The 14911-nt window shown below is 44.5% G+C and overlaps 1 pseudogene; it reads right to left on the bottom strand.

Moving 5' to 3' along the window:
• Positions 1-314: 314 nt before the first annotated feature.
• On the bottom strand, positions 315-9637 carry LOC123187401 (probable glutamyl endopeptidase, chloroplastic; annotated as a pseudogene).
• Between the last annotated feature and the right edge of the window lie 5274 nt (positions 9638-14911).

Raw genomic sequence — 14911 nt, 5'->3', positions numbered from 1 at the left:
ATTGCAGAACTTGTCTTATTTATGTTGCTTTGATAGCCCCTATATGTTTAGGTTGCTTCTTTTTATGCGCACTAAACGTGGACCTTTTCAACGATGTTGTGTTATCTTATACTCTATAATCTTAACCATTGTGGATTTCCAAAATTGTCTCCTATGCAAAAAAGGAAATCTACTACGCAACAAAAAGGGAGTCCTACACACCCAAGTGAAAAAGCGAGCTGATGCTAACTTTTTTTTCTTATTGTTTCCATATGAAATCAATCATCCCGAAGGAACAATTTAGTTGATGGATTGATTCTTAAGTACATTCCAAATGCATCAATTACAGGAATGCACATTGCTGGGAAACAAGGCAAGTTCATGCCGTCCTACTACTAAAAAGGTTACACACGATGACAATGTCGCCATAATTAGGATCATGGTGACACTGGGAATCTCTAGTGCCGACAGGACCAGCAGTATTAAAGTGGACCAAACCCCAGACTGCACAGCAGCCCTACACTACTACTCCTCCAAAAAGAGTGATCGCCAAAATATGGAACACAAAACTGTTCAAGTTACAGTACAAATATGCAGCAAAACTCACCTTTTTTCTACGCTTCCTGCTGCCGTAAAGCTGCCCGGCTGAATATATGCGTCACTGTACTTCACAAGGATCTAATTATGTGATTGCACGCGGCAGCATGAACAGCCAGAATATATGGCGACACACCCTTGCCACCTGGAAGGACTGCAGTGCGGCGTGATCTACGTCTATAGTGAGAGCTTGGACTTTGCCAAAGGTGCTCGCTAGCCACATCGATCTAATTCGGCACCGTTTGTTTTTAAAACAAATCTTTGATCTGGTATCGACGTCAATTATAGAATGTCAAACTGGCACCATGTTGGGTACATCGGCGCGGGGAAATCTCGGTTCCTGTAAGTGGAAATGTTTCTTTTTACTGAAGGAATGAATTGGAATTTGCAGTGCGCAGCACATATATAGTAAATAAATGCAAAAAAGAATTGTTCCTTTTCCTCTGACAAGATAGCACCCAAGTGATTTTGCTCTCAGCACGTATATGCTCACATATCTGAAGTTCTGAATCAATCTGATCTTCTCTCTTTTATTCTTTTAGAATCACTCAGATCCTATTAAGTTTGATGTACTGGCCATCTCTTAGCTGTTTACAACAAATAAGCTTATTTCTCACTCAGTTCTGAGAAAATAACCCTGATGCGACTGTAAACGCCAAACCCAAAAGGAATTCATAACTCTACCACATCAACCTGGTATGGGTATTCAAATTTCAGGAAATGCCAAACTACTAAGGACACCTGTGAATGAATTAACAGTGCACAATAGATTTAGTGACAGAAGACGTCGAAATGCCTCAGCTTCAGGCTAATAATAATACAGTGCCGGTGAAGGCAACTGGTAACTACCCTGGCTGGCTGTGAGTCGCTGATTTGGCAAAAAGCAATCTCATACCACAATAGTCAAGCGAGGTACCAAACTATGATCTACTACCTTTTATAATGGCAGTGATTGGTCTGAATCAAACAGGAGGCTACAAATCGAGGCGAAAACGCGACTACTCGGGGTGAAATTTGCGTGCCCCTGGAGCTTTCTGAATTCCAGCACCTACCGGCCTACGGTTGCTTTCTCGGTCGCTTGCTTGCTGCTGCGTTTCCCCGTCTTCTCGCCGCCTCTCCTTTTGCTTGCCACTGTAAGACAGTAACAGCCATCGGATGTGCAAGTGGTTGCTCCTAGGCCTAGCCTGCCTTCTTGGCCTTTGGGAATCATTGGAAGGCACCCAAAAAAGACAGGTACTAAAGGTGCCCATGAGAACCATTTAGGATTGTTGACTTTGCCCACACACACGAAATGGGCCAATCATTCCGATATTTCTCCCAGACATCGTCACAGCCGTTCGCTCGCACCCCCTGACTGAAAACACCCCGAATGGAGCCTTTAGACGAAAGGAACGAAACAGAAGAAAATATTCTGTATCGATCAGAGCCGGTCAGTGTGACTTTCGGCGATGAATGGGGTGCGTGGACAGCTCTAGCTCAGATGAAGGCATTGTATTCTGGAGAACAAGATAAGGGCAACATACAGAGCCCTGAGCTAGATGAGGCTATGACAGTTACTGTTTAGCCTTCTGCTGTGACCTGATAAAATTCTACACTCACCAAGTTGTAAGGAAACGTACCAGAATGGTATGGGTGTTGCTTGTATGGACAGAACAGATGGAGAGGCTTGTGGCCTGCACAAGTCTTGCAAGACTATGACACAGAGATGTTTCTGACGTCTCCAAGAATTCAGACCACCATTTGTCTTTTCTCCTGCAAAAAAATTGATGTGGTTGTACATGGTCTAAAAATGTGTGCTTGGATTTGATTCCCTGACAATGACGACCTACATTAAAATGCTATCAAAAAATCTTGCCCCTGCAAATATAGCGCGTGTACGTACGTTTATGTCATGAGTGCGACGTGCATGTGGTGTGTTCATCCACACAATCTCTTAAAAATAATAATTGACCCATAGTGATACACCTATGCAAGTATACTGATGAATTTTCCTCTACAAAATTCAAAATAAAGTGGTGAATGAAACTTGAATTGCAGGTTAAAGAGTCAAAGTTCAGTGCAGAATAATATTGCCAGCAGGGTACTACTGAACTACTTTGTGCTCACAGTTGCTTTGGTCAGCATCTATGTCACTTCTTTGATCTGAGCACAGATGAAGCAATCCTCCTACCTAGGCTCCTAGCTAGCCTTCTGAATCAGCATGGTAGTATTGTCAAAGTGGATAGAGTTTATTATCCAAAATTCTCTTCTATAAATTGATCCGTTAATGTGTCCAAATATAATTTACATTATTTTACTTTCTTTAATGAATGGACATAGCCCTGGCCCCGTGGTTTTCTTCGATAATAAATAAATCATGTCATATTTCTTGAATGCCAAAAAGAAGCGTCATTAATAAGACTACATCCAAAGTTTTAATCTGATTTAAAAAATTGTCATTTACAACAAGGAAATGTTGGCCTGATGATTGACGCTAGTTGTGGTTAGATCAAAGTATGCTGTCCTGTTCTACCTAATGTTGAGGACCAAATCATGTCCTTGTGCATATGATGAAGCTAGACCTGACTTAGTCTATGATGTTATCCAAGATGATCTTGTTTGATTGAAACCTGGGTATATCACAATCACAAAGCCAACAAAAAAGTTTTATTTGCTAGGCATCATCAATAGAAGCTCACATGGTAGAATAGTCTTTGTATCTGTTTATAACTATTTACATATGATGGGGACCATATAATTGACCTTCCCGTTGCTTTGTTTTGTTATATATCCAACAATAGTATCACTCACCCAGTATAATAACGAGTCTTTTTTTTTTGTAGAGGACTGTCAAGTAAGAAAATGTTCAGTGCTTCCAAGTTTATTTCAGCCCTAACAATAAAATACAATTGAGTGCAATCAGTTAGAGATGAGACACATTCACTTTAAGCTTTCACTGTCGAAGGAAGTCAAAAGAATAAAATAACTTGAGATGTTAAACCCCATTTTGCGACATTTATTTTTCCTTCCATGTTTTTAGAGGATTTCTTTGCTAGTACCCTTATCATCTTATGTGGTGTGAAGAGAGGACTTTGTGAAGGCCAATAGGAGCAATTTAATCTGAATGGAATATGTAACAGAAACACCAAGCATCTATCCAAAGCAAACAAGATACGCTGGTGGTAAGGTGAGGACATATTATTCTATAGACAACATCAGTTTACTGAAGCAATTTCTCTGATTCCTTTTGCGATTTCTGATATGGTTATGCTTAATTCAAGATACCCATCGTATAGAACCTTACAACTGTTCACTGTTTTGCAATTTTACCAGTAAAAAGAGGTTTGAATCGCATCGATTCGTGCCTCAGATACAGAGCATATGTGCAGAATGAGTTTGGGAACGAACATAATGACCTCACTGAAGCACCATTGGTTAACAGGATGGGATCGAATTTTACCCTCGTTATGCTTCATCATAATTGGAATTGTAGTGTTGGTGTCTTCAGGCCTTAAATTTCTGTACTAGCAAAGCTTCATAATATAACACTTTGATATGATGCCGTGACATTCAAGAAAGGAACTCCAAAGAAGATATCAACTTGAGAAGCAGACAACAAGTACATATATAGCAATGGTGTTTATTGGCATGTATGAATATGATTACCGAGTCTCGCGTTACAAGAGTCAAGAATGATATGGAAACAGAGCAGTGAATGAAGTGATACTATTCTGTGTGCACATGGAAACACATCAATATCATTGTGAGTTATCTTTAAAGTTTCCTACACCGATATGATCCAAGGCCATTAGTATCAGCTTGCTCTGCAAAGAAACATGCCATCAAATTCATGAGTTAAGAATAAACAAGAATGTCAGATCAAATTTAGTAGGGAATCACTAGTTAAAGTGTATTTGAGTCTCAAGCTCAGCAACTCAGATAGAAAAAAAAAGTGTGTCGTGATATATAAACATATACTTGGGGGAAAAAAACTCGTCCCTCACAAAAGGAAAAAAAACACTCCTATCCCACCAGTCACAACAACAACAACAAAGCCTTTAGTCCCAAACAAGTTGGGGTAGGCTAGAGGTGAAACCCATAAGATCTCGCAACCAACTCATGGCTCTGGCAGCCACCGTATCCGGAAAGATACGGCGCGCCACCTGGGGGGTGACGGCCCGGCCCTTGCCCATTTGCCACCACACCCGGGTCGATGTGGCGCGTTGCTGAGAGGGTTATGCCCCAACGAAAATCTTTTGGGTTTCATCTCCATAAGAGTGGCTGAGTTTTTACGTTGGCTCGCTGCCTATCACAACCCTCCTCCTTTACCCGGGCTTGGGACCGGCTATACTAAAGAATTAAGAAGCACCAAAATTAAGATATCTAATGATTCAGCTATATACTAGTTGCAGTATCACATAAGGATAACTCAATTGCACAGAAAGCCTTACCAGACTAGATATCTTGGTGAAGTTCAACGTTAAAGCTTCACATGCTGGTGCACCATCAACATGTGATTGTGTTGTCTCACCACTCACCACTGGATTTGATAATCAGGGTGCTGCTAGAATTACTTGCACAATATTTCTGCAGCCACCTATCAGTCTCCCAAATTACATGCAGAACGCTTTCCCTTGCAGCATATCGGTGCCCCTCGAATGGGAGAATTACAAGACGGCATGGCACCCCATGCCCTTTCAAAGCATCATAAAATTGACTTGACTGCAAAAGTATCGCAATATTTCAGTCCTAGATAGTAGTAACTACAACTGTAGGACAAAAAAAATCATTCAGAACCCATAATACCCCTGAAGCTACTGTTGCTACCTGCATTGCTGTTGTAACTTTGCTGTCTTCTTCTCCATGTATCAGTAGAATTGGTTTCTTGATTTTGTTAGCTATCATGAAGGGGCTCATCTTAATATAGGTATCGGCAGCTTCCCAGAGCGTCCTCACCTCTTTCTGCAAGCAAAAGATATGGAGAAATCAACAGAGACAAGTCCACCTGAAAGCGTGTTGTGCAGTCGTGTCTAGAGGGAGTCCACCTGGGACAGGTGACACAACGTTTGAGTTATGTTCCTTCCTTAAATGAATAGGCAGAGCTGAACCTGAAAGCCAAATGGAGTCAGTGTCCTGTTGTAGGCTCCAGAGCGAGCGATTCCGCAGCAGAAAAGATGAGGTGCATGTGCCAAGAGGTTAGCAGTCATAAATGCACCATATGAATGACCGCCCACAGCAATTTTGTCAGGGTGAGCAACCTGAAGAACAGGACAAATTTATATAATCAAAGGTCTCGAGAGTAATGCGTTGAATTACACTGTGCATGACTGGATTATACAGATTTGAGGTTTTATGAATGTGTTCCCTTTTTCCAGTGCTTAGGTGCTTAACCTCAAAGCATGACTAATCCAAAAGAAGGGTAAGAAGCAAGTACAGGGAAACATAAACGCATGAAGATGGGCATGCAAATCTGAAACTATCTGCATAAAACAAAGTAAGAGACAATCTCACCCCTCTTCTTACAATTTCATTTACCGCTGCTTCCGCACTAGCAATCAGCTGCTCTATGTACCTAGAAAAGCAATAAATCACCCGTCTAAGTGAGCATCATATCTAGTTATCTCATGACGACAATAGGGTCTATTTCAACTCGATGACTATGTGTTTAATGTAGCAGTATGTGAGTACACTCTTTTTATGAAGTAGCAGCCCTAGAAGTTAAAGGACAGAAAAGTGAATAAAAAAATAGCTGAATAGGTAGAACACCACCTGTCATTCGCCTCCTCGTCTCCTTCACCAATTATAGGGATTGTCGGGTCAGCCAAAACAGCAAACCTGTAAGATAAGATGCAGCATAAAGATAAATAAAATTATATTTTCCAAATGACAGGGTATTAAATTGCAAAAATTATGCATCAAAAAATGAAGTAAGAAGAAGATAGTACCCTCTAGATAACCAAAGAAGAGGAAAACTGTTGTTAATGCGTGCAATTTATTGGGTGAACGACGGACTTGTCCAGCAGCCTCTCTGCTTTTAAAGTCTCCAGGATAAGACCAAATCAAGCATGCAAGAGGCCCATCTTTCGATGGATTATAGCCTGGAGGCAGATACAATGTAGCAGTAAGTTTAACACCATCATCTCGCTCGTATCTGATTATTTCTCTCTGCAATGATGCCAGCTGAGGATATGGATGGGGATAACTTGTAATCTGGACTTGCTTCTTATCAGGCCAGATACTAACATAATATTGGGCAGCTTCGCTTCTCGACTCCTTCGATATGAGAAATTTTAGTTCATTTAGCTGGATTTCACATTTAGGATGGTATGACATCAGTGCAAGAACAGATTCATAGTACTTGTCTACACCACTTTCCCATATCCGCTCTTTCGCTCCCGTAGTTCTGTAAAAAAGCAAGTTGAGCTCCATGTTATGTTAACAGATTCAAATAATCACAACAGGGGAAACCATCACAATAGTGGTGAGCAGAAATGATTGAAAGAGATCAGCATACATGTTTAAGAGATCAAGAAAAGGGATGCCTCCTTTTGGTGTGGCACCCTGTCCCTTCATTAGGATATAGGTCCCTTCATAGTTTGTCTTAATTTTTGCAATGACAAGGGTGCCTGCGGGAGTTCTGCACATCATTGGAGAGCCTGGACTTGAGTAAGCATCTTCAGAAGATCTATCAAATAATAATCGTGGGCTAAGATCATTGCAATCAGGGGAGATGACCCATGTTCTTGTTCTGCATGTCTTGTGCCAATATTCATATACCAGTGCATGCAATCCATAGCACCAAGAGATCCTTCTGCAGATTTGACAAAAACATGAGTTGTAGTCTAGCATCATAGACATGGGCAGCTGGAGAAAGTATGTGTGAGTATTTTAAGTGCAAGGTCAAAAACAACTAGGCTAAGATTTTTTTTACAAGCTACAGTTTCAATGCCAAAATTAAAATCTATCTCCATGAAGCTAAAGTAGTGTTTCAATTGTAACATCATGAGAAGAAAGTGTTATCCCTGCAGTAGTTCAATACCTATACCGAAGTTCAAGTTTAAGGGCATGAGGTTTCTCTCCATTTAAAGGCTCAGCAGGTTCCATGTAAACTATATCACGTGGTGCGACTTCAACGTTTGCATCTCCTCCATCTTGTGCCTCCACCCTTGGAAAATATCAGATGTGATTTAAGAACATAACACTGGTCCTCTGTTATAGTTAAGCATGCGTGTCTACATGTGTGGTGTAAACAACTAATGAATCAGGGATTATCATTAGTATAGTGATTGCCTTTCTACAAAAAGAAACCACATCACATACAATTAGGCCATGATTGAGGTCGGAAGGCAAAATGTTGTTCACAAATGTTTTACTCTCTTCCTAATTCCTAACTAATTTGAGGTTGGCTATCGCAGGTAACTTCTGACTAGTAAACCAAACCTAGAAGTAACTAATTTCATCCCTGAGCTTAGAAGAATTTTATCAAGTGCATAAATAATGTAAGCGACAAATTTGGACGGTCTATAAGAATAAGACAACTGCATAAATAAGCAAAGACATAACCACCAAGTGCGACAAAGAGGCATACTTCACTGGAACTAAAAATACCACAGGAATGAGTTTACGTATTTGCTTATCAGAACTGAACATAGTATCATTTTTTAACACAAACTGCATTTGTGCATCATGAATTAAAAGACTAAGCCTTTGTGACTCACCAATATAAGGTAGAAGGCATGTCAGGCCTCCACCTGATTAAACGTTTTCCCCTACGGACGCTGTTGGCTGCAATTGGAATATTTTCAGCAAGGGGTAGATCACAAAGTTCGCGGACAAATCTACCATGAACTGTCCACAACTCAACCTTCTTGGGAAACCTTTTATACGAGACTATAGAAGAATATGGCTTGTGAACACAGGTGAGCATCAAGTACTTTTCATCTGGTGAAGGATTAAGGAAAGTATATATAGCAGGGGAAGCTACTGGTTTCACTATCCCATCCAACGAAACCAGTACTAACTGAGAGGTTGCATAGTAATCGAACAATTCTTCCTCATGCAAATCTTTCAGCATTTCTTTTGTGGCTCTCATCTGGATGACATTGTTCTGCTCATTGGAGCGAATCCTTGGACCAAAAGGAACCAATGGCTTCTTCAGAGAATCACCACGTGATGAAGGAATAGTGCAGACCAACAGGGTAGAATGATCCACCCACACAAATCTGTATAAGATGAGTGTTAGTTTCTGAGAGAAACAAATAACAGAAAGACGGTTCACCTGAAAAAACCCAAAAGGCACTCACAGCTCAAAAATAGCATTCAGTCTTATGTCTGTTTGTCTGAAAAGTGGCCGAGCTTCTCCAGATTCTGCATTAGCAACCCACAATGCTAAATTGCTGTCACTGCCCACCTACACAAGTCATGAAATGCACCAAATAGAGAACATAATCAGCAACCTGATATCCCCTCAAAGGGTGCTCCCATTTCATATCCAAAGCATCAGCTAATGACCTCATCTTCATAACGCACAGTGAAGGCCACATTCTGACCATCTGGTGACCTGAAATTCAGAAAGATACAAGAGGAAGTAGTTGAGAAAAAGGGACAGCACAACATAATCCGGCTGTATACTACAAAGAGACACACTGAAGAGTGTTCGGAATAAAAGTACCATGTTACAAAATTAATTTTTGCACCATCTGGATATCCATGGACCACTTTCTCTGGACCCAAACTTCCATCATCCATCAGCAAATGGATACTAATCCCAGTATAAAAGGACCTAGAAATCAGCCAACTGTTAACTATAGGAAGGTTACGATCGCATATCATCCCGAAATGATAAAAGTTATGTTACTTACATTCGACTCCTCATGTTAGAGCTGGAATCGATCCGTATGCCAGCAAGTATTTTATCGGGTTTTGCGAGCTCGGACAACGGAGGCATAGCTCTACGTTTCAGGAACATGATCCTATCTCGGCGAGGGGAGAGATGGTAACTGGGGTTCGGTGGCACATCCACAATTTCCTGAATTTCCTTTGGAGGGAGACGATATCCTGACACTGCAGGTAGACGTATCATCGACAAACTGGAATACGGTTCTGCTAATTATACAAAAATTAAAAGCGTCCTTGGCTAAATCTTCCATTTTCTTCAGAACTGAGGCTGGAGTGGACAGTATGAGCAGATTCGTTTTGATAGGTGAAGCATATTTAACTCTGAAGTCTGAACCAGCACTTCCTTAATAGGGTTAAAACAAATGAAAAGGCAAAAGCAGTATGTTTCTTGGCTAAACTACAGAAGACTAACAATTCTGTTCCCCTAAGATTACAAAGCATCTGAAATTCCAGTAATTCACACGATTAATAAGGAGATTCGACGAGCTGAGTTAACTGAATATTATCAGAACAAACAGGTGAGGCGACTAAAATTCAGCACGCTAAACAAGCGAATCTCCGACCACTACCAAGACACCCAGATAAAATCCCCGCCCGATACTAATCAAGTGAAGCACAGGCACCTGCGTCGTCGTCCTGCGCGACAGGGCCGGGCAGGGAACCGGCGGCGCACATCGCCGTCGCCGAGAAGCCGATGGGCTTGGCATGGCCCTGGTAAGGCGGGATGCGTAGGCGCAGGCGCCGACGGGACGGAGTGGAGGAAGATGATGCGGCGGTGGTATTGGCACAGGCGAAGCATAGGCGCGGGCCTAACCTCCGAGGCGGCATAGGGGAAGGCCCTCACGGTAGGGTGCCTGCCCTGCTCAGTGTTCGTGCTGTGAGCCAGTGGCTTGTGTTTTTTTTTTTTTTGAAGCACCAGTGGCTTGTGTTTGATGAACTGACTTTTTGTGGTGTGATGTTATTTCTTTGGAGAGTAATCTGCGCCGGCGCACAACTGACTTTTTGTGGTGTGATGTTATTTCTTTGGGGAGTAATCTGCGCCGGCGCACAGGCCCAAAGTTTGGGCCGGTCGCACCCTAGCCGCAGGATGTCACTTATTCTGGCCGTTCGATCTAGCGGAAAAAAAATGATTCATCCCAGATCTTCTTCCTCCTCGCGTATCTCACGCTCGCGCAGATCCCCGCATCTCCGTCGTCTCACGTAGCTCCCCTCCGGTGCCTCATCTTCCCTCCGGTGGCCTTCCTCGTCGCCAATCCGCACCCTCGCCGGCCGTCCTCGTCGTTGGTTCCCACCCTCGCCGGTCCTCCTCGTCGCTGCCTCGACACATGCAACAGCTACACATGCGGTTGCAGCTCTCATCGGCTCCGACTGTAGCTCCGCCGCCGCCCCTCGCCGTTGATACTCGCTGAACGGAATTGCATCGACGACTCCCACCAGCCAATAACGCCATTGAACGGATGTAGCAAAAAACTTATTCGGTCATAGCAAAACCTGACAACGGTTGCAGCAAAAACACCGTCGCCGCCGTTGCAAGGTCGCAGCTCCTTCTTGGTGGATGTAGCAAAAAAGTTCGCCGGTAGTAGCAACAACCAAATACAGTTGCAGCAAAAATGTGGCCGCCGTGACAGCGAGCAGTATTTCCTGTCCGTCCCGTGTGGTGACGGTCAGCGTTTCCCTCCGTCTTTTGCGGAGGCGATTAGGGGTGAGGTTCCTTAGTTCGTCGTTCTCCTCTCCGGTCGAGGCTCTGGTCCCGTCCGTCGGTTGGGGCCCGCCTGGTCTCTCAGTCCTGCCGCTGCTCCCGCCCCATTCTCTTCCGCTTCGTTGCCCTCTGTGCAGGCCGGGGGCGCGTTGTCGGGATTCTCCTAACCCTAGGCGGCGGCAGATCTGGGGGGTTGCTTTAGGTGGATGGAGGGAGTTGCGGGGATGATGCGCAGCTTGAAGCTGTCGGAGGAGGAGAGGAGAGGGGTCAAGATTCGGTTGCCGGCGAGGGAGAAGGGGAAGAGCACGGAGGTTCAGGCAGTGGGGAAAGTGATGTCAGAGAAGTTGGCCCATCCGGATGCGATCAGTTTGTCAATTGGGCGCGTTTTGGTGCCCAATCAAAGGAATTGATTGTAAGGAAGTAGGGGACAATTTGTTCGCGTTCATCTTCAAACAGGAATCGGGTAAGAGAAAGGCAATTGAGGAAGGACCGCGGATGTTTGATAAAGATCTGATTGTTGTGGAGGAATATGATCCGGGCAAGAGACTTGAGGACTACGAGTTTAACGACATACCAATTTGGGTGCGCGTTTACAATCTACCTCCCGGTATGATGAATGAGGACTCAGCTGAGGATATAGGGAATATCATCGGTAGATTTGTCGAGGCCGATGCAGGGGTGGATGGAAGGGCTTTAGGCAAGTTTTTGCGAGTAAAGATCAGAATGAAGATCGATAAACCAATTATGAGGGGTTTTACCCTAGATGATGATGAGGATAAATCGAAGCAGAAGCATAAGAAAAAAATGAACATAGATGGCTCAGAGGAAGAAGAGGAGGAAGGTCTTTGGTGTCGCTTTGAATACGATTTTTTGCCGGACTTCTGTTACACCTATGTTATTATTGGGCACGGAGACAAACAATGCTCCATGAAGCTGAAGAAGGGAGAAATTCAACAATTTGGAAACTGGCTCAAGGCAGATATGGGGAAGAAGAGATTAGTTTTTGGGGAGGAATGGAGCTGGAAGGGGAAGGGCAAAGGAACGGGTGGCAGCCGAAGCTATGGCTTTATCCGATCGAGTGAAAGGTCCGGCAGTGGGAGCGACAGCCTCTCCTGGCGTAAGGATGGTTCACGAGGTAATGGGGGTAAGGGTTGCACGGAGCATGGCGAAGAAGTCACAAGTCCCAGTAAAACGACAAGGCCCCTACTAGGTCAGGCAATCCCAAGAAGCTGATTCTGAATGAGCATGCTGACGAGGAAGTGGGAGGAGAGGAGGCTGTGCAGGGGGGAAGTGAATTGGTGATGCACGGGCAGAATGTCACAGGAGGCATGGAAGTTCTCGAGGCCGTCCAAGGGGTTGGTAAGAAACTGGCAGGAAAGCACCCACACACAGTGGGAAAAGGAGTCGGGACCGGAGGAGGGGGGAGCCAGCAACGTCAGAATCGTAAAACATACAGGAGGATTGCGAGGGAGAATGGGAAAGACTCGAAGGGTGACCGCAACAGAGAGAAGGTCTTGGGACAGAAGAGGAGCTCAGTGGGAGAGCTTGTGGTGCCGGAAAGTAAGAAGGGAAGAACTGTTAGTGAAGAGCAGGAGACGAAGGAGGGTGGAGAGGTAGAAGGCGAGACAACAAACACTAGCATATCGGCCGGGCTGTTCGAGCAGCCCCGCCGGGAGCAATGAAAATAATAGGTTGGAACTGTCGGGGCCTCGGGAACGGCCCGACAGTTCAAAGCCTCCTCGAGATGGGGAGGAAGGAGGAGCCCGACATTTTGTTTTTGGCGGAGACGAAGCCCTCGGAGAAGGAGTTAGGGAGATTCAGGTGGATGTTGGGGTTAGCACACATGGTTGCTTGGAGCTTAGATGGGAGGAGTAGGGGGGTTGCAATGTTCCGGAGGAGGGGGGTGGATGTGGCATTGAGATCTTATGGGAGAAGACATATAGATGTGGATGTTACAGAGGATAATGGGGTAGTTTGGAGGTTGACAGGTGTGTATGGGGAATCAGCTGCGGAGCGCAAAAACGAAACCTAGAGGACCATCAGAATCCTATGCCAACAACATCAAAATGGCCGGCCTTGGCTTTGCCTAGGAGACTTCAACGAAATTCTGTCGTGTGATGAGAAGGTGGGAGGGGTGACTCGACCCCAAGCCTGCATGGATAGGTTCAGGGAGGACTTGGTTTGTTGTGAACTATGTGACATTGGTTATCGGGGCGACAAGTTCACTTGGCGGAACCACAGCAAGGAGCTGAACAGCTATATCTGTGAGCGCCTGGACCGGGCCACTACGAATGCTAAATGGTGTGAGTTGTTCCCGGATTTCTCGGTGGTGAATGAAATACCTCGTCACTCGGATCATAGGACAGTGGTTGTTTATACCAAAGGTGATAACAGGTGGGTGGAAGGAGGTGATCGTGGGTTCAAATTCGAGGCTTGGTGGCTGCAAGAGGATCGATGTACGGAAGTTATCCAAGAAGCGTGGGAGGAAGGCTGGGCGGAAGGTGGGGCTAGGGTGGCAACTGTGATGCGCAAAGTAGCTGGCAGAATGCGGAAGTGGCATAAGGAGGTGGCTGGAGAGCTAGAGGGAAGGTTGAAGAAGGCAAAGACCGATCTGGAGCAGTGTATGAAGGCCCCTGTGTCTGAAGAGAAAATTCGTGAGGAGGCCCGGCTGCGGTGTGTTGTAGAAGAGTTGGAAGAGAAGAAGAATACTAAAGCAAAACAGCGGTCTCATGTCTCATGGTTGAAGGATGGTAGCAGGAACACCAAATATTTCATGGCGGTTGCCTCGTCAAAGGAGAAAGAAGAACAGGGTGAAGGGGTTGAGACGAGAGGATGGTTCAGAAGTGAAGGAGGGAGAGGAGATGACTAACTATGTTTGCTCCTTTTTTCAGGAACTCTTTACATCAAAGGCAGGGAACCGTGTTAATGAGCTTATTAATAAAGTTCATCCGAGGATCACTGCTGGTATGCATGCAATACTTGATGTGGAGTTCTCTCGGGAGGAGGTAAAGGCTGCACTGGATCATATCGGAGATCTAAAGGCGCCGGGGCCGGATGGCATGCCCTCCATTGTTTATAAAAGACATTGGCATATTATGGGGGACCGCATTGTGGAGGAGGTACTTGCGGTTCTCAATGGAGGGGCAATTCCTGAAGGTTGGAACGATACAGTCATTGTGTTGATACCCAAGGTGAAGGAACCGAGTAGAATCAAAGACTTGAGGCCAATCAGCCTTTGCAATGTCATTTACAAGTTGGTGTCTAAGGTGATCGCTAACCGGTTGAAACTTATCCTTCCGGAAATAATTTCGGACAACCAGAGTGCCTTTGTCCCGGGGAGACTAATTATGGATAATGTGTTGATTGCATATGAGTTGTCAAACTTCTTATTGAACAAGAAGAAGGGCAAGGAAGGATACGCGGCAGTGAAGGCAGATATAAGCAAAGCGTATGATCGCGTTGAGTGGAATTTCCTGGCTGCTATGTTGAGAAAGATGGGGTTTAGGAGACAATGGGTGGATCTAATTATGAAGTGTGTCACTTCTGTTACATATCAAATTAAGATAAATGGTGCACTAACAGAAAGATTCAGCCCATCTTGTGGGCTACGCCAAGGCGACCCACTGTCACCATACCTCTTTGTTATCTGCGCGGAGGGGCTCTCGGCTTTGCTGCATGATGCTGAGTTATCAGGGAGGATTAGTGGGGTGAGAATCTGCCATGTTGCGCCTGTGATCTCACACTTATTCTTTGCTGATG

Source organism: Triticum aestivum, chromosome 2A (assembly GCF_018294505.1).
Source record: "Triticum aestivum cultivar Chinese Spring chromosome 2A, IWGSC CS RefSeq v2.1, whole genome shotgun sequence".
In the NCBI taxonomy this organism is placed as follows: domain Eukaryota; kingdom Viridiplantae; phylum Streptophyta; class Magnoliopsida; order Poales; family Poaceae; genus Triticum; species Triticum aestivum.
The sequence above is the reverse complement of the archived record's forward strand: the minus strand, read 5'-3'. Positions and strand labels throughout refer to the sequence as shown.